Raw genomic sequence first — 23,402 nt, forward strand, 5'->3', positions numbered from 1 at the left:
AGTTCTGGCTAATCCTGCATCCTTGCTGCCAATGGCTTGCTGTAAAGACACTTAGAAAGGAGAAAAAATATCTAATTTAGTCAGCAAGGTTAAAAATACACTCTTAGAAAATGTAAGAAGCAAATTCCCAAATTGTTACATGTTCTGATAAGAAGCAGTCTGAACACAACACATTGTCCTTTGTCAAAAGCAATTTGCTTCTTGCCTTTGCTGAGTAGCCCTTGGCTTCTGCTTTTGCACTGGGCAAAATGCAACCTATATCACCTTTCTATTGAAGAATAAAACAGCCTACTGCTAAATGAAAAGCACAGCAGCTTCAGGTTTACTAGTTTTATCCATTGTAAAATCTGTGGCTGTGAGGAACAAACTATATGGCTTGTTTCAAAACTGGAATAATGTTGTGATCTTCTCCAAGTCCTTGACACTAAAACTCAAATGTTGCCTATGCTGGGTACAAGATTCGTCATTTTAATTGACTCCACTCTTCTCTGTAGTAACAACTGTTACTTGATCAAAGTAACTTGGTCTTGTTCAAAGACTGATTTGATATTCATAACCCTCTGCATATGAATTCTCAAAAAAACAACTGTTTGAGTGGCAGCTCATGATGATAATCAGTTCTGATTTCTTTGTTCAAACCTTGAACCTCCAGCCTGTTAGACTTTCCCACACAGCACTTTGTGTCCCTTCTTTTGAGGGATGCATTCAGAGAGTCTTCAGAGACCACCAGTACCAGCTGCATGTTTTACATATAGATACTTACTCATAAACACAGTTCTTTTGTGCACTTTGATTTTAATTAACAGGCTGTCACTGGAAGAATCAGTCAGATATGATAAAGGTCTTGGAAGCCATATCGATAGGACACTATGCTAAAATGCTCAGATCATTATGGGCAGAGATTGTCAGCCTGGGCCTATTGTTTCAATTTTTAGAATTACTGCAAGCTCTGCTAACTCAGACACCAGCAGGAGACGCCCCAGAGTTCAAGCAAATATCTATGGCTGTGGGTACCATAGGAGGTTGTTTCCCAGTCAAAACCATTGGTGTCGGCACATGAATGGGGGAAAACAGAGGTAGGGATAGCAATTTTTTGGCTTTGCCAATTTGTTTCTTCCTCTGTCTTGGAGGATGCCTTCCTCTACAAGGCGAGGATGGCTTGGCTGCTTCATATTGAGGGTTTCTCTTGTTATAGGTAAACTTCTGCTCCTGGGATGTGTGTCACAGGGAGGCAGAAGCAAACTTTTGGGGACAAAGAAAAGGTAATGACTTCTGATGATGTTTTTGGTAAGCTTTTTCAAAGATGTGTGTTGCACAGTTGTGTGGAAATAGAGATTTGATGTACTTAGCACAGGGAAGCTGTGTTGGCTCAACCTCATCAGGGATCGAATAACTTCTTTGATCCACTCAGAGTCTTGTTTTTCATTGTATTTTCCAAATCTGTCAGTGGTGAGGGGTGAAGGGGAGGGAGGTGAGGGGGAGCCTGAGAGAGCTAGCAGTAACAACATATCCAAGCTTTGACAGAGTCTGGTGGAATAACTTAATTAACTAATGGCCTGTATAGAGCTGTAATGGGATCTGAAAACAGAAAGCTTTTAAGCAAAACTTAAAGCCAACAGCATCAATAATGGTGAGCTGAGGGCTCTTACTCCCTTTGTTTTTTCCTGTAAGACTGGTGACACAGCCCCTTACCTACTCTTTATCCCTAAAGGCGTTTCTCCATCTAGTGTCCCTGGGCAACAATTACAGCCAGTTTGATCCCAATGTACCCTTTCTGCTTCCAGATGGCTCAGAGGTTTCCTCATAAACACACAGAAACATTAAGCAGAGAGGAAGAGGATGGATTTTGGAAGGATGTTCCTTGGAGCTGGTCTGGGCTGCAGCCACCTCTGGGAGTGGTTCCAGTCACTGGCTGCTTCTCTGGCATTTGGGAGAGATTTACTTTGTCTTGCCCTCATGGAGCGCATGTAAGTTTTGATCTTCCACTTTTCATCACCTTTTGATACTCCTGCTCTCTCAAGTCTGACTATTTGGGTTTGCTTTGCCAAGCTGATGTGAAAGTCAGGGTTTCAGGCTGTTGGGACACCCCCTTGCCTTCATGCATTTATTTTCAAGGAGGATTTAGTGTATGGGAACTGCCTGCTGCTCCCCAGCATAACCTGCAAACCTCTCACAGCATTATCCCAGCCTGTGGTATGCACATGTGTATGTGAACATGGCTGTGGAGTCCAATGATGTGTTTTAGGCAATATCATGTCTAAACTAGGTAGGCTAGCAGAACCTGTCATGTCACCTTCACTACTTGCCTTCTCTGCTGAGCTGTTTAATGCGAGTAATTAAACCATAGTCTTTATATGCATCGCTATTATTAATTTTTTGGATGAACATGCCTCCTCTCTTCCAGGCACAGTATTCCTGAGGCCCTGGAACATGCACATATGGTGACACATCTCTCTGTTCCAGCAAGGTAGGTAGTCATGCTGTTCTTCCTCTTCTCCCTAATTTTGTATCACATCCATACATCTTTCTGAAAGCTGAAAGTTGCAGGCTTCTTTTCACATTTCCCTCTCAGCACCAGCTTTTTTTATGTGAGGTCAAATGCAGTTCATTCCTCAGGCTTGTGGGAACTTGCTGGGCATCAACCACAGCAGAGGCAGAAAGTAAGCTTGGACAGATGGCTCTTGGCCGAATGTCCTGCCTGTCAATGGCTGGCAACTCCTCCGAAATCTGTGGTGCTTCAGGGAGAACGGGCAGGGCACTGCCAGCTTCTACTCTCAGTCTTGCTGGTTGCACCTGCCAGGGACAACATATGGTCCACAGAACTTCCAGGGAGAGTTGGACAGGAGATTGCTGCAGGTCCCCCACTGAGACCCAAGGCATGTCTGGTTCTGCTGGCTGGCACCAGCTGAAATGCCACACAGCAAAGTGCCTTGGAGTGCTCCTAAGAGGCCATCCCATACTCAGCCAGGAAAGCAGTGAAGGCATCAGGGAATCAAAAATACTGAGCCTTTGCTCTGTCCCACTTAACACCACTTCATCAAAGGATTTTGGGAACCAGTCTGCACATGCCTTTAATGCAAATGTGACATCTGAAGATTATGTACTTGCTCAGCTGGTAGCTGGGAAGAGGAAAGCCATGGTACAGAATGGTCAGGGCAGTATCATTTTCTCACAGAATAACAGATCACATCCTACTCAGGGGTACGTATTCCTCTTGGGGGTCTGTCAGCTTTACACATCAAATCAGGGGACCAAACTCTCTGTCCCCTTAAAATACAAGAGAACTGTCAGATTGATCCACAATGCATGCATCCCAGCAACACAGCCATGCTTTGGAGCTCCAAGAGGAGATCCTTACCCTGAGATATCTTAAGATAACTGTGTTACAGGAACCCCATTTTACATGTGGGGAGATTTAGTCCTGTGATTCTAATAGAACTAATATTCAAGGGTCTATCAGAGAGAGCGTTGAGTCCTGGCCTCTTGTCTGGACCATGGATGGACCCCTTGTATGGCTTAGCAGGTATTCTGGGAGTCCAAACTTTTGTCCATTTTGGTCCAAGGCAAAAAACTATTTTGTTATTTTGTGAAAATGATCTGGTTCTGTAGTCCTCCCACAGGAAGTGGAAACCTGCCAAATTTAGGGAATTTTGATCCCAGAGATGCATTCCACAGCTGATCACAAGGCAGCAGTGTCCATAACAAAAACACAAGGACAGATACTCTGCATGGGAGCAGCAGACTCAGAGAACAGCTCTGCTGGGGTTGGTTCTTATTGCGCATAACTGATCAATGGCAAGAGCAGAAATGCTTCATAATATGGGTAAGACTTCATGTCAATCAAAAGTGTGTCTGTGGCTCTTGGCCACACACCTGAAACAGCATTTAATTGAATACCATCAAGGAGCTTAACACAAGGTGATTCCGGAGTCCTGGGGGGATTGAGCTATGACTACGCTGTAATTACTACTGAAGTTATCTGGTTTAGAGTTTGCTCATATTCCTGTCTTCTGCTGTACTCACCACCTCTGTGTGGACTGGTTATCTCCGTCAGAAAGAAGTGGTGTAGCATCCTGGGATTCATCTCTCTAAAACCCACTGGGAAGAGAGTAAGACACTGTATATTTCTGGCTAGGAGAAACAATGTTGTCAGCCTCATAGCTTTAATCCTGTAGTCCTGAATCAGCTTTATCATGTGAAGTGACTCTTTGCAAAATAGTTGACACTTCTGATTTCCTTTCGAATTTCTGCTAGATTTGACAGGGCACCTGTCTTTCTGTACTGAGATGCAGAACTTAGCACAGTATGGTTCATGTCTCAGATGGATTAAGACAATATTTCAGCATAAAGAGGTGATGAGAGTAATTGTTTGGATCAGAGCAATGTGGACCCTTTGTGATAGTCAACAAGACTTTCACATGCCCTCTGGTTGTCATTAGGCACACAGCTTCGAAAGCAGCAAGGAACTTAGCAGTTCTAGAAAACCTGAAAATCATTAAAAAGGTTACGACACAGTTAATCACAATTTCCCAATGAGAGGTGAAATGCTAATTATTTCCCCCTAATTACACTAAAATCTTCAGAGGATTCAAATATTGGCATGACCTATAGTTTACTGAGACCCAGATGACACCCACGTACCACCTAATTAGCAATGACTTCCCACAGAAGGCACCTCTTTGAAGCATTACATTTTCCACATGTTTTTTCATATTAACACTGCAAAAATAACCTTCCCTACTTGCTACAATAGGGGATGAGTCAGACACATCATTGCAGAGCACCCAAAACCTTCCCGGACCAGAATAATCCTTGTAACATTTGCTAATAAGTGGAAGCGGAGGGAGTCTGTTCTCACCTCCCTGTCAATGGGAGTTAAGTGTGCGTAGGGAGGAGAGAACACAATTAAAATGAATCATTTGCATTAGATACACATTATAATGAATACACACTAACCATCAGGGAATAATTACCTGGTTTTATTAGTAACCAGGTCATGCTTTAGTCCGTGGCCCTGCAGCCATAAGCTATAACTTGCCCCAGCTTCCAAAAGGCAGCAATGCTTCAGAGATATCCAAGCTGAGCCCACAGCTGCTGGGGAGAGCAGGGCAGGCAATTAACCACCAGTGTCAGACCTTTGTGTGTCCCTCAGCTCCACTGTTATTTTTTTCTGCCCTAGTAGAAGACAGGAAAAGTGGAACTTCACAGACATGGAGGTCATGCTTTGGATTCATTACCTTATGGAGCAGCAGCATCTTTTTTTCCCATGTGAAGCCTACAGAAAGGAAGAAGGAGTTTCACTTAGAGTTCTTGCTGGATCTGTCAGCTCCACAAGTTGTTCTGTTTTGCCTAGGATTTAGTCACCAGTGAACAATGTTAATAAATCATTCTCATGACAGCACTGAAATACAGTCTTTTGGATGCTTGGGAAGTGGGGTAAACAGGTAAAGCTGGAAGTCACTCCATATGGAAATGTGTATTTACTGCAGGCATTTTCTTATGCAAAGAAGATTGACATTTCTTGCAGGTTGATGCTCCCAGTTGCAGTTATCAGTAAAGAAAAATCTCTAGGTGTATCAGACATTGCCTAGGGAACCCAGCGGGAGAGAGGAAAACTACAAATGAAATAGGTTAATACAGAAAGAGTTTGTCCTTATCTCTCCGAGCTGTCTCCCCAAATCTAGTTAACACAGGTAGTAAATAAAGCCACAAGGAGAAGGCACTTCACTTACACAGCTTTTGGCTTTCTAAAGCTGCAGTCTGACAGAGAAACTGCTCCATGTTTTCTCCACCTGCTAATCCTAGTGGTAGTATGGGACATGATACAGTAGTCAGTGCAACTGGGATACTCTGTGCAAACATTTGCCCGCTGCAAAGGACCTTGGTGGGGTGAGTTAAAACACTAACAGTAATGGGAACTCTCACTTCATTCTGAGAGATTGCTTTCCTGTAGCCTGATATGGAGTGAATTCATCTGCTTTAAATAAGATTATCACAGGTAAAACCTCACCTCAGGGGAATGGGAAGGTTGAACAACAAAGTAGGTTATAGTTCAGTGTGAGAGCTATGCTTACTTTCTCATGTAGAGAAAAAATACATGTGGAACTCATTCCAGGATGAGAAAAAGAAAAAAAAAGGCAATTTTCCTGGTGAGTATTTTTAAAGCGCCGGACACTGGAATCCTAAATACACATTATCTAAATGTTTTTAAAAAAATACGCATCATTCTTCTGGGTTTGGATGTATTTGCTTGAATGTATCTCAACCCATTAGTCCTTGCGCTTTTACCCTTCCAGTTCTCTCCCCCACTGCACTGGGCAAAGCATTGAGCGAGTGTCTGCCTGGTGCTTAGCCACCCACTGAGATTAAATCACATCAGTCAATAACATAAATGTCTGGGCACCCCACAGCCCATCTCTCAATTCAGGTCACTGAAGTCTGTGATCCTTCAAGTGGTATTTCATAGAATCACAGAATGACTGAAATTGGAAAGGATCTCTTGAGCTCTTCTCCTCTAATTCCTCTGATGAAACAGGGTCAAGTACAGCAAGATGCCCAGGACTGTGTCTGATTTGGTTTTGAGTATATCTAGGGATGAAGACTCCCCAACATCTTCAGGTAACCTGTTCCTGTTGTGCAGGCTGCCCTCACAATGAAAAAGTTTTCTCTCATGTACTTTCCTTCTGTACTGAAGTGTTCATGAGCCCCTCTGACATAAAGTTGGTATCTAGATTCTTAGGAGGAATTACAGGGAAAAAGCATGTATATCAGTAAAAAGATCTGGTGCTGCTGGATGGCTAATTATTTTACTCTTAAACTTGTAAATTGTTTCTTATGTGGTAAGTGGAGTTCATTTGCTCTGTTAGGTTCCTGTAGCTAGATGTGCACTCTTGTATGAAACAAAAAACCCTGCACTTATAGATAACAATCTAATAAATCCATTATTAATAAATATTAAAAAATCACATTTTCTAGAAAGAGGTGGTTTGATAGACATTGAATCCTACTATCAAGGATAAGCAACAGGACAATGGGGTTGAAGCATCCTTTACCCCAAAATAGCGCAGAAGTAGAAAAAAACTCCACCATATTTCACCTTATATTCAAGTAGCACTTGATACTTGCAGTTATTATAGATTTTACTTGACATCAAGGTACCATGCTGGGTTTAGACCAGTAACTGATCACTTGCTCAGGACTGACAGAAGCTCCCAGAAACAGGCCTAAAATCTGGAGTAACCAGCAGATGTTACAGGAGCCAAGCCAAAATGTGTATGGGGGGTATCCCTGCCCATAGCACTGGGTTTGAAACTAGATGATCTATAAGGTGCCTTCCAACCCAAAACATTCTATGATTCTATGACCAAGCCTGTGAAGCAGAAAACACAATGTTTGTCAAGGATTATGGATTAAAAAGTACTATTGGTCCTGAAGAGACTGTCCCTGTCACAGAGACAGGAAACCAGTAACTATATTTTCTTCACTGGGTAATACTTCTTCCAGCAGATTGCTCTGAACAGTGCCGGATTCAGTAAACATGTGCCTCCACCTGAAAATTTTGGGATAGTATAGTCCACTTCAGCAAACCTGCTGTAGTTTAGAGTCAGTGGTGAAGATGATAAAGGATGTGTTTTTTACCTTTTTTTATGTACTTGACAAACAGATTATTTGATGTGTTATTACTTTTGCTGTAGCTTGCACAGTCTTATTTTATTGAGTAATTTACATGACATATAGGAGTCATATTCCAATAGATAATATTTGAAGTTATTTTTCATGTTCTTCGATCTCTTCTTTTATCTTCCATCAGCAGAAATGTTTACATCTCTTCCACACAACATCCACTCACTCATTTTAATTCACCCCCCCCCCCAAAAAAAGTCCTTAAAGAAAGGAACAATTGTTTTGAATAATTAGCATCATTAATCGTTGCCTGTTGATACCTGAATTGTAACTCCAGCCCATAAAATTGCTTATGTTGCAGCTTTCATGCAATGTATCACAAAACACTTTACAAATAATAGTTTAATGAAACACAAGAGAACAAGAAATCATCACCAGAGCAAAAGGACATGTCATAAAATCATTTTTGAACAATGCAAGTGATATTAAACGATTTAAAACCAGATACTGTCTGTGCTCCTTGTACTTCTCAGCAGAAGGCAATTCTGTGCATGAGGTGCATAGCAAATAAGAACTTTTGAGCCATGCAGGTTTCAGGCAAACTTTTCTGTAGGCAGATTTTCTTCTGATATGAAAGCAGACCCATAGATTTAAAGAGGAAAATTGTGCTCCCATGGAGGATTTATTTTGCTAAGAAATTTATGATTTATTCATATCTGAATAGAAACAGCGTGGAAATTTAAATCATATGAGTATACCTAACTAAAATCCTTATATCTGTCCTTTAGTTAATTCCAAGCACTCCATTTCCAAAGCGGAGGAAGCAATATGGGTATCCTGATGGGACTTCAATGCAAAATAGTCTGGGAACTGTACATTCAAGGACATCCTACCTGAATGTATAGTGACTTTAACCTTCAAATATAGCTCTGATCTTCTAAATTTCAGAGAGTTATTCGTAAGTAGTGCCAGTGGGAGAAAACGTAAACCTCTCATTCCTCTGAACCTTAAGAGGAAAGAGAGAATGATGAATGTGATATCAACTTGCTCTTTCTATCTGTTACATTGTGAGAAGGCAGATCTGAACCACAATCAATCATAGATGAGTTGTCTCTTTTTTTTGTGTGGTCTGTTCAAACGGATGGAAGTAGCCAAGGTGCAGTGACAATTACACACTGACAAAGTCAAAATTTCACCAGGATCCATTCCATTGCATAAAACAACAATATTGTGTGTCTTTTTATGAGAAGAAACTTAGAAAAGATATTCAAATCTAAAGATTTCTCTCTAGAAATAACTAGAAAACGCTTATGATTTAGAAGGCATGCTAAAAATTCTTCCCAGAGACTGCAAACTGGTACAATTGTGAAAAACTTTGACAAATAGTACCACAAAGAATTGAAGATGTGTGAAAATACGTGGATAATGTTTCCAAGTCCCAAGTTAGATATCAGCAGCCACTGCCCAGCAGTATGCTTTCAATAAGACAAAGATAATGTATATAGCAACACTTATTGCACAGTCAGTTATGCTGAGACAGCCCCATAGTGGATGAACAACCTCTGATAGACACTGAATCACCTCTTTACAGCATAAGGGAAAAAAATTCAGCGTTGTTCAGGATATTACATAGGTGATCAAGTTATATTTTGATACAAAGCATTGTACTGCAAAAACATCTTGAAAATCTAGCTGAAGGCAGAACTGTAGCTACAGCAATATGGAGTACCAGCCAAGGTCTGCTAGCCTTAGTGGAGAAATAGGAGAGAAGGGATTTTCTGAAACTCCCACAAGAGGTTTGTGGTTATTTTGATTCCAGTGCCAACAGCCTGGTTTCTTGGCTATTGTATGTATTTGTGCTGGTTTGGGCTGGGGTGAAGTCAATTTTCTTCACAGTTCCTACTAGGGGCTGTCTTTTAGATTTGTGCTGTGATAAGGATGATTTAGTTAGTGCTGGTCAGGGCTTATACAGAGTGAAGGCCTTTTCTGCTCCTCACCATCCCCCAATGAGGAGGCTGAGGGTGCATGAGGTTGGAAGGGGACAGCTGGGACAGCTGACTCCAGCTAACCACAGGCATATTCCATATTGCACGGCATCATGTTCAGCATATAAAGATGGAAGGAAGAAAAACAAAGAGAGGGATGTTCAAATTGATGGTGTTTTTCTTCCCAAGTCACTGTTAGGCGTGATGGAGCCCAGCTTTCCTGGGCATGGTTGAACACTTGTCTGCCCATGGGAAGTGTTGAATTAATTCCTTATTTTGCTTTGCTTATATACGAGTCTTTTACTTTACCTAATAAACTGTCTTTATCTCAACCCACAAGTTTTCTCACTTTTACCCTTCCGACTCTTTCCTCCATCCCACTGTGGGGGAGTGAGTGAGCAGCTGTGAGGGGCTGAGTTGCCAGCTGGGGTTAAACTGCAACAGTGTTATACGTAACTGGTTCCTCATCAAAATTATGTAACTTAAATGGGAAAAGTGGTGAAAGGACATGGGCTACAAGTCAAGAACATGTAGGAGTTCTGCTGCAACAGGATTTCTTTGGTGTTCTAAAGTAATTTCTGACTGCACTTATAACCTGGAAATGAAAACTGTGTAAGAGCTGGACCTAATTATGAAACTTGATGCAACAGATGTCAGTTTAGTTGAATTTGTCAGTTTAGTTGAATTTTCTGTGAAACGGATGTTTTTATCAACACACCAGGACTCAACCCTTCTCTTAAATTCCAAAGAATCATAGAACATAGAATATGCCAGAAATATACCGGCTCAATAGAGCAGTAACACAAGATGGAGGAGAACAAGCACTCTATAACCTTGAGTGGGCCCAAGTATGTTCAGCAGTGTAATATAATCTAGAGCTGGTACTATCCTTCAGAATGGGTGGAGGATAGGAGGGGAACAGTGACATAACTCATATAAAGAGACCTTCTTCTTTTATAGTTTGCTATTCCACTCCCCACTCACACCGAGTATAGTCAATAACTTTATCTACATGAATTTCAGAAATATGGCCTCATTCCAAGCATAAAAGTAAGGTAACAGGAGATAAAAAGTGTTTTAACAAAGTCAAAGGCAATGAACTCAAAATGTTGATATATGATGGGGAGAAAATTCTCCCAGTTTTTCCCTCACTTGTTATGAATTTGAAGAACTGTATATATGTGTGGTTCCATTTAGTACCAAATCAATTAAAACATTTGACATTCTTGTCAAATCACTTTTTAAAAATACATGTGATTCAGCATCCAAAACAAAACAGGTCTTGAAATAAAGAAAAAAAAACCCCTCATAACTGAAGGATATATAGAGTGAGGTGAAGAGCAACATGCTGAAATTACAAAGGTGTGTAGGCTCCTAAATATTATCCAGCATCTACCTTATCTTGTAAGCAGAAATTGTAGGTGTTGATTCTTATGTTTTACATGCCAAAGAAAAAGGAATTAATATTGAAGAAACAATCCTTATTTTCCTCTCTAGTGTGAAAAGGCCATTGAATCTTCTGGCTGATAGTCAGGCAACAACGATCTTTCCTTTCACTTGCAGCAGCAGCTATTGGAGTCATTATGAAGTCATACAGAGAACTGAGAAAATAACCTCATCTCTCATGTAACAATCCCAATAATTATCTGTGCACTCAAAGGACTTCCACTCACTTCTGCAGATGTTTCTGTACTTGAAAGCACTAGCAAATTCCTACCTTTGCACACCAAGACATCAGCTTAGAGCATTGGTTCATCAAGCTTAATATTCTCTTTGTTTAAGGGGTCAAGTGCAGATTTTAAGATGAAAAACCCACAAGTCATCCATATGACAACACAAACAGTCCTTCCTGCCTTCTCTATCCATTGACTGACATCTCAAAATGGAATGGAAAAATCAAAAACACCTGGGTACTAACAGAACTTCTTTAAAGCAAGTACCACACAACCTACTCATCTGCTGTGCCACCATTCTCCATCGCCACTGGAATAATCCATGACCTGTGACAAGCACGTGGAAAGGGGCTTGGATATTGGCATGTCTGGGCTAGTTTGCTGATGTATGACCCCCAGATATGCCATTCTTCTGCTGAGGCCTCTCAGTGATCATCAGCAGTGAGTTCCTTACCTTAAGTATGGCAAAAGCTAAAAATGAGTTGGAAAATCCCGAAGTCTCCCCAAAGCTCTTGCATCCAGGGAAACACTCCTTTCCTTGAGAAAGGGATGTTTGAGCCAATAGCCCCTGGCTTCATAGTTTCAGTGCTACTTCCCTGCAAATCCCTGGAGTGCCTTGCCATCTGTGAACCAAATCCCGGGATGCCAGTGAAATCCCTATGCAGGCAAAGCTCCCATTGACATCAATGGCCACTCATTCAAAGATGGCCTTTCACTGGGATATGAGAGATGTACAAATATCTCAAATCCAGCCACATTTGGTGAGAAGTAAAAATGGTGCAGAAATTAAGTGGTGGAATAAATTAGACAAAAGAAAATATACATGATACTTGAAGAGTAAATTTCTGTCTTTACGAGAATTCTTAAAGATCATGTCCATGAAAATATCAAATTTTTTGTTCTCTTTATCTATTAACTAGTAAGTATAAAATTATTTAAATTTTAAAAGGTTTAGATAGTCAGTTTATGCTCCTTGTGCCCGACACACGCAACTGCTATGCAAATAATTGGGAGCATACAGATGTTTATGTGCTTTAAAATCACCAGAGAATTGAAAACTTCTACACAATGCTTTCCTCTAGAACTAACAATATTTGTAATTCTCATTTTCTTCCTCCATCTTATTCAATGTGTAGTGTTCTCCATGAAGCAGTTACGTATTTTTAATATCAGTTTAGAACTGTCCTGAAATATTCTGCACAATAGTGAAATTAGAATTCCATGGGCTCACAGCAAACTAGATATCTTCACAGAGAACACCCCACAGATGTTGAAAAAAATCGGTAAACCATATTGAAATTAATAAATTTTTAAGGGCAGTGTTTAGAATCCTGGTTGTATAGTGATGCATCCAGAAGACTTCCAACATCTACAGCCTCTCCCAAGAGAGTTTGGCTGGACTCATCTGGCATTTTCAGTGAGATCAGTCAGGAGTGGAAATGAAGTCTGGTCTCACCAGTAGAAGTGTCAGGGGCAGTTTTAGATAAGCAGAATGCAATTGAATGTGGTTGTACTGCTATAAGTAGGGTGGATATAGATATTCACATCTATTCCGGGAAAGAAAGACTCAGACAGGGGTGTTAAGCTACCAGTCATTGCAATGGGCATGCAATGTGTGTTGGTGCTCGTCTGAACAAGGATATATGGGAAAGAGAGAGAGTGCTATTACTGGCAGGCACTGGGGTTTTTTTTAGCTCTGGCATTAATTTTTCACCCTGTGTTCCTTCTCTTCAATTTCTAGGAAGAAGAGAAATGGATCTAACCATGCAAATGTTCCCCTGCATTGCCTTCAGCTATAAGCTTAAGAGTTACAAGCTGAGTTGTAGACAACACCCCTTCAATACTTTCTAGCTCAGTGGCTCTGTGAAGACCTCTTTGAAGGTGCAGCTGTTTAAAAAGGCTTTGCAGCAGCACAACTGAAATGTTTGTTGCTAAATATAGAAATGCACTTGCTCTGAGCGTGGCTGGTCTGCTTCAGGTTCACCTTTGGAGCTGCATTTGTAGATATGGTATGGATTTTAAGGAGGAAAAGCGAGAGGGAGAAGGAAGAAAGCAAAGAATTGGACAGTAAGAGAGCCTGTTGAGGGGAAAAAGGCTCAGGCTGGTTGAGCTGGGTTACTAGCCAGTAGTCTGATGTGGCCATGAAAAGGCAAACACATGATAAGACATATTAGTCAGAAGGGGGGATTAATTCACCATAGCCAAATGTTAATTCTGTCTCTTAAAACACTGGTGAAATGGTGTTTGAAAATACTGTGTGCAGTATCCACATCAAATTTGAAGGACCACAGACCAGGGGTGGAGGAATTATAGGAATTATTTTGTGGGAAGGCAGGTGGAGGTCAATGAAAGCTGGGTCTGGGGTCTGAGAAAATCAAGTAAGTCAGTAATCATTGATGGAGCAATCTTCTTCTTTTAAGCTGTAGGTGATAGATGACATGTTCAGTAAGCTGAGGTTTCCTACCTCTTTTCCCACAGGAAAACTGGACCCTTTCTAACTGTTTGAAGGAGGGGTTATATTTCCTTCTGTTATTTTTGCTTCTGAGGAAGCCTTGTACTCTCAGCTGTGGTTGTGTCTGGGTCTGGCAGCAGATATTTTAAGGCAGGTGAAAAATGAGGTTACTTCAAGCATTCACATTGCTCCTCACTGCTTCATATCAGATTTCCATCTTGGGCAGCAGCATAGTTTTCAGTCCGTTCATGGGGAGAAAAAAGAATGAGGTAGGTGACCTCTGAGGGAGATGAAGAACAGAATTTGTGGAGGCTTTTTTTCTGTTTAATATTAGTGCAATGCTGTCCTAGGGTACTTGTGGAACTGGCAGTAGAAAAAACAGACATAAGCACTTGCCTAATACCACAGGGAATTGGATCCCTGGCTCCTTGGTGCAAGACCTTTAGTGGTATTTCCAGTCAAACTTAAGAGACTCAGGAGCCCGATGGGACCTCCCAGAGTTACAGCAATGAGCCACAAGTTTGGCAACAGGTCCCTGGGTTTCTGAATGCATCTCCTCCCTGGTACCCTAAGCCCTTCATCCCACTCTCCTGGGCATCTATATCCCATTTTGGATGTTAATGGGGAAGAAGCGTGACCTGCAGAGGTGCAAACCATCCTTTGCATCATGGTGCCATTTGGCACCTTGCTCTGATTCAGAACTGACATATCATGCCTGTACCTTGCTGATGGTTTTGTGTTTCTGTGCAACATGCACTGTAACCTCCCTTACAGCAAACTTGTGTTAATCCCATTCACACCCACATATTCTCAAAGACTGGTTAAAACATCTGAAAGTGCAGAGAATTTGTTGTAAAAGAGGAAATAACAGAGCAATTGACTCCTCACCATCTCCTCCCATACAAGAACAGGGGCCATCAGGTGAGGATCATGGGAAGCAAAGTGAAATCAGTAGGGTGTGATTCTTCATGGAATGATGGAAGACCTGCAGGAGTCCTTAGAAGAGTGCTTGTGTGTAAATCTGCATGGGTTTAAAGAAAAATATTTGGAAGAATAGAATAGAAGAAAGAAAAGAAAAGGACACGGGGACAAAGAAATACACAGCTTCTGTGTCTGTGTGTCTGTCCTGCTGGCTGGGCCCTTGTCACGAGCAGCTTGGATGTCCATTTGTCATTCGAAATGCTCATGTTTCTGTGTGTAGGTTGAAATGTGACACTCCAAGTACTATTAAAGGAGTATCTTTTACTAAATAGTGTACTTTGCAGTTGTGTGGGTGGTTGAGTTTTCCTGTCTCTTCCCTTCTTTGGTTTATTTTGGTATTTGTCATGAATAAAAAGTTCCATCACAATTAGTTACCTTGGCTACTAATGATTTTCTTTATTCATTTATAGCTTCTTGTATTTAAACACAGTACCTAATCTGTCTGCTTTGTGCTTCTTAATGTGACAAGGCCCTGAGCCACAGTGAGCTGCTTTGATTACGCTAATGGCATCTTCAGTTTGCTCTTAGGGAGGTGGGGACTGTTTGTCTGGAAGAAATACTTAGTAGAGGGACTTGATACGATCACATTGAACTTCATACACTGCTGACAGTGCAGCATGGGAGGAACTATTCTGTAGCTACTGTATGCTTAAAGAAATGAGGGTATCTATGTCTGTGTGCGGGTGTCTGGTACTTGAGAGCTCACAAGGGTATGGATTTCTGCTACAAGTTACAAACAACAGATAAAAGGAGATGCCCAGCACTGCTTACACACCACAGTGCCAGCCACCTACAGTGTCTCCAAGCAGATCCTGATATCTGGATAAACAGTGCAGTCATTTCCAGGGGGAAATCAAGTTACCTGACAAGACATGTTTGTTCACTGCGATTTAATACAGGTCACACCAAATGTCTATAACCAGGCTATCGTGCCTGGGCCCTCTAGACAGGCCAGAGGTTTTAGCAAAAGATCAACTCTCTGTCTCAGAGCTGCATACTCAAGGTTAATTTTGCATCAGTTATGGGAAGGAAAGGACATCTCTGAGGATTTATGGCCTGGAGTTTGTGTATTCGTGTGCCTGAAGTCAGTTTTGTACCTTGGTGAAGTGACACCCCAGGCCCAGAAGTGAGATATTGTTCCAGCTGAAGTCCAACTTATAAAACCTGATTTCCTTCTATGACCAGGTAACTCACATAGTTGACCAAGGGAAGCCAGTTGATGTAATCTTTTTGGATTTCAGTAAAGCTTTTGATATTATCTCTCACAGGATCCTGCTGGACAAGATGTCCAGTCCACAGCTGGATAAAACATCATGTGGTGGGTGAGCAACTGTCTCACAAGTGGAGCACAGAGGGTAATAGTGACTGGTGTGACATCAGACTGGTGACCTGTCACCAGTGGGGTTCCACGGGGCTTGTCTTAGGCCCTGTGCTCTTCAACATCTTCATAAATGACTTGTAAGCAAGACTGGAAGGGAAACTGAGCAAGTTTGAAGATGATACAAAACTGGGAGGTGCTGTTGACACCCTTGAAGGCAGGGAGGCCCTGCAGAGAGACCTTGACAAATCGGGGGTCTGGCAATCACCAACCACAGGAAGTTCAACAAGGGGAAGTACTGGATTCTGTAACTAGGATGGGGCAACCCCTGATATACAGGTAGACTGTGGAATAAGATGCTGGAAAGTAGTGCCAGAAAAGGGATCTGATGGTCCTGGTCGATGGCTAGGGAAGACTTCACTGTTACAACTTCCTTGTGAGGTGAAGAGGAGGGGCGGGCACTGATCTCTTCTCTGTGGTGACCAGTGACAGGACTTGAGGGAATGGCCTGAAGTTGTGTCAAAGAAGGTTTAGTTTGGATATTAGGAAAAGGTTCTTCACCCAGAGGATGGTTGGGCACTGGAACAGACTCCCCAGTGCAGTGGTCACAGCACCAAGCCTGACAGAATTCAAGAAGCATTTGGATGATAGTCAGGCACATGGTGGGATTCTTGGGGTTGTCCTGTGCAGGGCCAGGAGTTGGACTCAATGATGCTTGTGGGTCCCTTCCAACTTGGCATATTCTATGATTCCGTGATTCTGTGAAGTCAGTAGGAGCCAGTGAGCCTTGGTGTCTTAGAAAATGAAGTTATTTAGTCTTAGCAAAGGGAGGCAAAAATAAATGAGATAGCATCTTTTCTTCAAAACAACATCACAAGTGTTGCTCAGCTGGTGTCTGGGACCTCCTGCCATCAGCACCTCTGCCACCAGTTCTGTGCCTTGGCTTTGTGCAACTCCAGCTTCACATCATTTGAAGAAGAGTGCAAAAAAGCTTTCTGTGCAGTTTTTGTCTGCTGGGTGAAACTATTACCATGAGAGTAGGCAGGAGCAATGTAAAAGTTTTGCTACCTTTGTGCCATGGTATATACCACTAGTACAACTCATCCATTATGCTTAGGAAAAAACAAAATATTTCAGTGAACAGGAAATTAAAATAGAGATCTCGGCATTTGAGATGGGTCTGCTCTGGCCATGTGTCCCTTGTTCAACCAAATGTCAAAATTTGGCCCTTGAGCATTTACCTAAAGCTGTGTTCAGTCTGGACTAGCGTCTGCAGACAAGATTATGCTTTGGTCAAGGATCATGACTGGTCAGAAAAACAAACTTGCAGCATGAAATCTTGACCCTGCTGAAGTCACGAGGAGGTTTGCCATTAAACTGAACAAATTGCACCTAAGGCCAGAAGAGGGGCTATTATAATCACATCGACCTTTACTCAGCGGTTCCCTCAATCTCATCCTCATAACACATGGCTGAGCCCAAGACATAATGTCAAAAAGGTACAGCATTCATCTACTACTGGACAGCATGTTAGTTAAATACTTGGAATACTTCACAGAACCATTGGACCTTGCGTTACATTTCGAGTTTGAACTTCACTGACTCACTCCCAGTTGATATACCTTGCTTTGCCCTTTTGATATACCTTGCTATGCCCTTTATCGTCAGGAGTACAATGCAATCATTCAATATGCTAAGTTGGAAGGATCCCACCAGGATCATTAAATCCAACTCCTGGGCCTCCACAGAACACTTCAAGAGTCCCACCATGTGCCTGAGAGCATTGTCCAAATGCTTCTTGATCTCAGACAAGCTTGGTGCTGACCACTTCTCTGAGGAGCCTGTTCCAGTGCCTGACCATCCTTCGCATGAAAAACCTTTTCCTGATATCCAACCTAAACCTTCCCTGACTCAGCTTCACACCATTTCCTCGAGTACTGTCACTGGTCATCAGAGAGAAGAGATCAGTGACTGCCCTTCTGCTTCCCCTCATGAGGATGTTGAAGACCACAATGACATCTCCCTTCAGCCATGCACTTTTAAAATATATTTTCCCTGGTACTCTAAGACACAAAGTTTCAGTTGTTCAGATGACAGGAACATACTTTGCACTTTATTCCTAATTGCTTCAGCAATAACTTGCTCACGCACACAGTCATGATTGATTTTTAAGGTGTATTTCTGCTTATTGCTGTTTGATGAGACTATTACCCCTATCAGCACTATAACTTGCCCTTTGTCTGGATTATTGTAGATATGTTTTAGTAGTTCAGCTGAAGACTCTACATTTGGATGATAGACATACAGTTCTCTACTGTGAGATGAATTGTCATCTTGAAGATCCACTGCTTCTTTACAAACATTGAGAATATTTCTTCTAGTCTTGTACTTCTGGATCCTTCCCCATGTCAAATTCACAGACAGGCATGGCAATAGCAAAATCTATTTCTCTATTGAGAATCTTTTCTTCTCTGTTACCTACTGGTTCAATAACTTTTAGAAAAGGCTGAAATAGTCACAGGTCACAAAGTCTCTGTTTCATCAAAAAATTCCTTTCTTCCTACTTCTTCTGTAACACAAAAATGTAAGAAGAGAGTCAGTGCCTCCTACATGGGAGTAACAAGCAGGGATCAGGACTGACCCTTAACTGGGAATGTATGTGATAGGACAAGGGTGAAGGGTCTCAAGTTAGAATCCAGAGTCACAGAGTATTCTGAGTTGGAAGGGACCACAAGGATCATTGAGTTCAACTCTTAAGTGAATGTTCTGTACAGGGATTGAACCCATGATGTTGGAATTATTAGAGCCGTGCTCTCTAATCAACTGAGCTGATTGCATGAGGGGATCTTCAGGTTGGATACTAGGAAACATTTCTTCTCTTAAAGAGTGATTAAACATTGGAACAGGCTCCCCAGGGAAGTGGTGGCATCACCGTCTCTGGAAGTGTTCAAAAATGAGTGGATGTGGCACTTCGTGATATGGTTTAGTTGATATGGCGGTGTTTGGTTGAAGTTTGGACTCAATGATCTTGAAGGTCTTTTTCAACCTTAATGATTCTATGACTCTGTGATAGTCTTACGGCCTTCCAGGATGTCTTTTTCACTTGTACAAAATTTGTTTCTTTTCTTTGCAGGAGTACAGGGGATTTTATCAGCATGACCCTACTTTGAGAGACAGACCTTTGGAAATGTTGCATTTATTTTGAACAAAGCTGCTGCCCAGAGTTTTTCAGTCGTTTCTACTCAGGCAGATGATCCTACTCCTCTACCTTGCAGAAATGACCTAGACTTTGGAAAAAGGGGGAATGTTGTCCTGGCTTTCCTTAATTGTCCAAACTCTTAACTAAAGGTATGTCCACGCAATCCAGTGGCAGCTTAAGCAGAGAACTTAGTTTTCATTAGGTTACCTCATCAGCAGTTGCTAAATCAGTTAGAGATGCTCCAAAGCAGGAGCGTTTACAATAATGCTACTGACTGCAACAACCAAACCCTGGAGGGGAGCTCAAGGACAGACGAACCTGCTGTTTCACATAAAGTACAGTTTTCTACCATTCTCTTCCACAGAGGGGTTTGGGAAAACAGTGAATGTTTTTAGAAGCAAAGCCTTGAGGGTGTAGCCTGCTCCTCCTGTCTCCCTGTCCTCACTCCTTAATCGATAGGGACAACAAGGGCCTTTCTAATAGGCAAGTTAGTTCAAGACCAGGTTGGATGGGCCTTTGAGGAACCTGGTCTGGTAGAAGCTGTCCCTGCTCCCATGGGAGGTTGGAACTGATGGTGATATTTAAGGTCTTTTCCAACCCAAACTATTCTATAATTCTATGATTTAGGTGCCTACAGTCAAAGGATAGGACAAAGCCAGACCCAGAGGTGTGCCAGTCTTTATCCTACGGCATAATTGTGTTTCTTCTCAGAAGTGCTTTGCAATATAGATGTGTATAATTGCTTTTAAATAAATGTTTAAATAAATTTAATAAATGCAGGTATAAAAAAACCTTAATGCCTGCAGCACTGCACTTGTGATGAACAGCCCTTCAATAACTAAGCAGCAATTTGTATATGCACCCAAGGAAAGAGACCTAGTAATAAGTTAGTGACAAGCTTCTAGGGGATTAATATATGAACATTGGGTTAAACATATTTTACTTTTAAAAACACTCAGGCAGCATCTTTCTAGGGAGCACGTTATTAAAATTGACAAGATTGACTATTAACTACTGTACATAAGTACACTCATGTCATAATTTATGCTTTATTATCCAAGAACAGGTAAGTACATAAAAATTCAATGTACTGTATTGCATCTTATTTAGATCCTTGTTCCAGTGAAATATGAAGTGTCACCAACAGATTTGTCCTACTATTAATTCCATAGTAAATTACAAACAGACTCAATGAAGCTAATCCTCTTGTAATTTATTTAACACGATTTTTTTCATTTATATTCTAGGTACATTTTGGCAAATATGCTACATCATTCAAAGAAAATAAAAAATCCTCAACTAACCCAACATTTAATGTATCATGAGGCCAGGATTAAACACCTACTGAACTAAAACCTCTGCTTTTAAATAAACTTCAAGAGAGTGCCCTTCATCTACTGTATTTAAAGATAAAGACTGCATAAAAGTGCACATAAGAACCACCACAGCAAAAGGCTGCCCGGTTCATGGCTCCAGGGAAGTTCAGAGAAAGGATAATTTCAAACATAATGAGAGCCAGAGGAGTCTTTCCCTCCCAGTTTGTAGCAGTCAACAACCCAACTGAGTCAGAGACATCATCCAGATCATTGTACTCAGTGATACACTTATCTTCTGTAAATATGTGTAAACTCCATATGGATATTTTTGCAATTTTAGATACAGATATGTCCTATGGCAATAAGTTGGTAGATTGGTTATAAGCTCTCTGAAAAAGTATCTTCAATGGTTTGCCTTAAATCTACTGCCTGAGCATTTCAGTATGTACTTTTAATCCTTGTACAATGAGAAATAGGAAATACATACTTCAGATCCATTTTCTCCTACCCATTCATGATTTTTTTTCTTGCTTCAGGTGTCAGATTTCATAGAATTGTAAAAACGTAGAATGGTTTGGGTTGAAAGGGATCTTCAACAGCATCTCATAGCAAACATGTAGTAAAGGATTACTTCCTAATATCCAGTCTGAATCTATCGTCTACCTGTGTAAAGCCATTCCCTCTTGTCCTGTCACTCCATGCCCTTGCCAAAAGTCCTTCTCCAACTCTCTTGTAGCCCCTTTAGGCACTGGAAGAATGCTGTAAGACCTCCCCTAAGCCTTCTCTTCAGGCTGAACAATCTCAGTTTTCCTTCTGTGAAATGTGTATGCCTGTATAAATCAAGTATTCCTCTGGCCATTCCTGGAGTTGTTGGGAATCAAAAGGAGATGATATGAGGGCAGACTTTGGCACTGACTGTCCATGAAATAGCTGCACTGCACTTACAGATAAAAAATATGTTCTCTCCAAGAAGTGCTACACCAAATGGAAAGTTGACTATGGGCACAATTTTTCACTCATAAGAGAGTGATGTCTTTATCAGATACCTGCTTTAAATCTCTAGGTAATATAGTCCAGGTAGCCACCATGGATGTGCAAAGATTGTTTTCTCTAAACACACATTAACTCAAAGAAAAACTTTACGGATCAAAAGAAACATGAAAAAACCCCCCAGCATTCTACGGAGGAGCCTCAGAGATCAACATCAGTGGTTCACCCTGATGCAGATGAAGAAGCTAGATGCTTTTTTTGGGGCTACGTTGATAGGAACTATATAAAATGCTCTCCACGAATGATCAGCAGATACAATAAATGTTTTTTTGGCAACACTGGTTGTTTTAAATAGCAATTTTCAAAAAATAAATCCTGATCTTATAATTAATGAGAAGTGTTGAACTGATCAGCTACAGCCTGTGATCCCTTCCTTACCTGTTCAGATCAGCCATCTGAAATGTCAACTGCAGTGCTGTCCCCTGAGATTTATGGAAATTAGGTGTCAAAATCCCAGTGGAATTCCTTTGCAAATAGGCACTCCAACCTTCTTGGCGATCTGGAAAATCCCATCCTTGGACCTTTCTAGCAGGATTACCTTTGGCTGTTTTCTGTGTTAAGATGAATGCAGAGATAAGCTGTGCACATTTATTTGAGAATAGCTATAAAACCTGCTTCAGAAAAGTATGCAGACAACTGCTTAGTATCTGTCCTTGGAGACAAACTTTTAATGTTCATTTATTTATTTTAAAAATGTTCATTTATGTATATACAGTAATATCATTAAACCCACTCAATTCAATTAGCAGCATCATGCAAAAGGGATGGAGGTTTTTGTTTGATTCAATTGTAAGCAAATGAAGCAGTAATAAACCCCCAATTAGCACTGAGGAAAATGGGCTGAAGGATTTTTTCTCCTAGCATTTCACTGTAAACAAAAATGTGTGGCTGGTATTCAAGAGGAAGGAAAATACAGTTTGAAGATACTTTAAAACTTCAGTGATTAATGTCATGCCAAGTGACTCATTAAAATTCCCATAAAAATATAACCGTGTAAGAGAATTCTTTTCTGAAGAAAAATCAAATGTAATTAAGAAGAGAGAAAGAGAAGAATGGGGGAAGAAATACCAGCCAAAATCTTGCTAAACTCAGCTGCCATAGAACACGTTTCAAGGGCTACGACCAGACCCTTGTTGAGGGCATTACACTGGCACTCAGGAGTGCACCCAGGTCCCAGTTTTGACACAAACCATTCATATGACATCTGTCAAATTGCTTATTGGTTTCCAGTGTCTTGGGAATGACGTGGAGATGACGACAATTCCCTTCTCCCACCCTTGGAAGGTCTTGTTGGCTTTGATCACGGGTGTGTGGCAAATGTGTAGAAGATCCATCACGAGAAGATGGTAAGATAAGAAGCACCTTTCTTGTGGTTTGATGGGGCAAAAAGTGGCTTGGTTACAAGGTATTAGAGATGGTTTTGATAATCAGATCCCCAGGTATCACATTCCCCACTCCTAGAATCTGAGGACAAATGTATTCACAAACCTGACTTGCACTGCTGGCTGTCCTTCAGGGCTCTCACCATTTTCTGATGTCATCCCTGTCAAAGAGCACATTGCAAGACCAGATTTTGTCAGAAGCCTGGCACTGATATCCCTCCCCTGCTCTGCACACTCAGATTTTTGTGCTGCAGCCCCCAGCAATTGGCTGAAGGCTTGAGTTTAATCGTGTAGTTCAGCATACATGCTAATTTGTATCTGACTTCAGCATGCTGTATTCTATTTTTGAACCAGGAAACATGTCTTATTAAGGTGACAGGTGGTCTGGCACAGCAGAGACAGGTCTGTTGCTCGTGGCAAAAA

General features: G+C 41.3%; 2 long non-coding RNA genes across 2 annotated transcripts; one reads left to right on the plus strand and one right to left on the minus strand.

The window, feature by feature from the left end:
• Positions 1-1,158: 1,158 nt before the first annotated feature.
• On the plus strand, positions 1,159-5,455 carry LOC135415760 (uncharacterized). The gene is made up of 4 exons (XR_010431268.1): positions 1,159-1,287; positions 1,785-1,967; positions 2,405-2,467; positions 5,183-5,455. It is a non-coding gene; the product is annotated as an uncharacterized LOC135415760 (long non-coding RNA).
• LOC135415739 (uncharacterized) lies at positions 2,205-11,213 on the minus strand. The gene is made up of 5 exons (XR_010431259.1): positions 11,005-11,213; positions 8,517-8,629; positions 5,238-5,349; positions 4,024-4,098; positions 2,205-3,119 (listed from the first exon to the last, which is right to left on the minus strand). It is a non-coding gene; the product is annotated as an uncharacterized LOC135415739 (long non-coding RNA).
• Between the last annotated feature and the right edge of the window lie 12,189 nt (positions 11,214-23,402).

Source organism: Pseudopipra pipra, chromosome 1, assembly GCF_036250125.1.
Source record: "Pseudopipra pipra isolate bDixPip1 chromosome 1, bDixPip1.hap1, whole genome shotgun sequence".
In the NCBI taxonomy this organism is placed as follows: domain Eukaryota; kingdom Metazoa; phylum Chordata; class Aves; order Passeriformes; family Pipridae; genus Pseudopipra; species Pseudopipra pipra.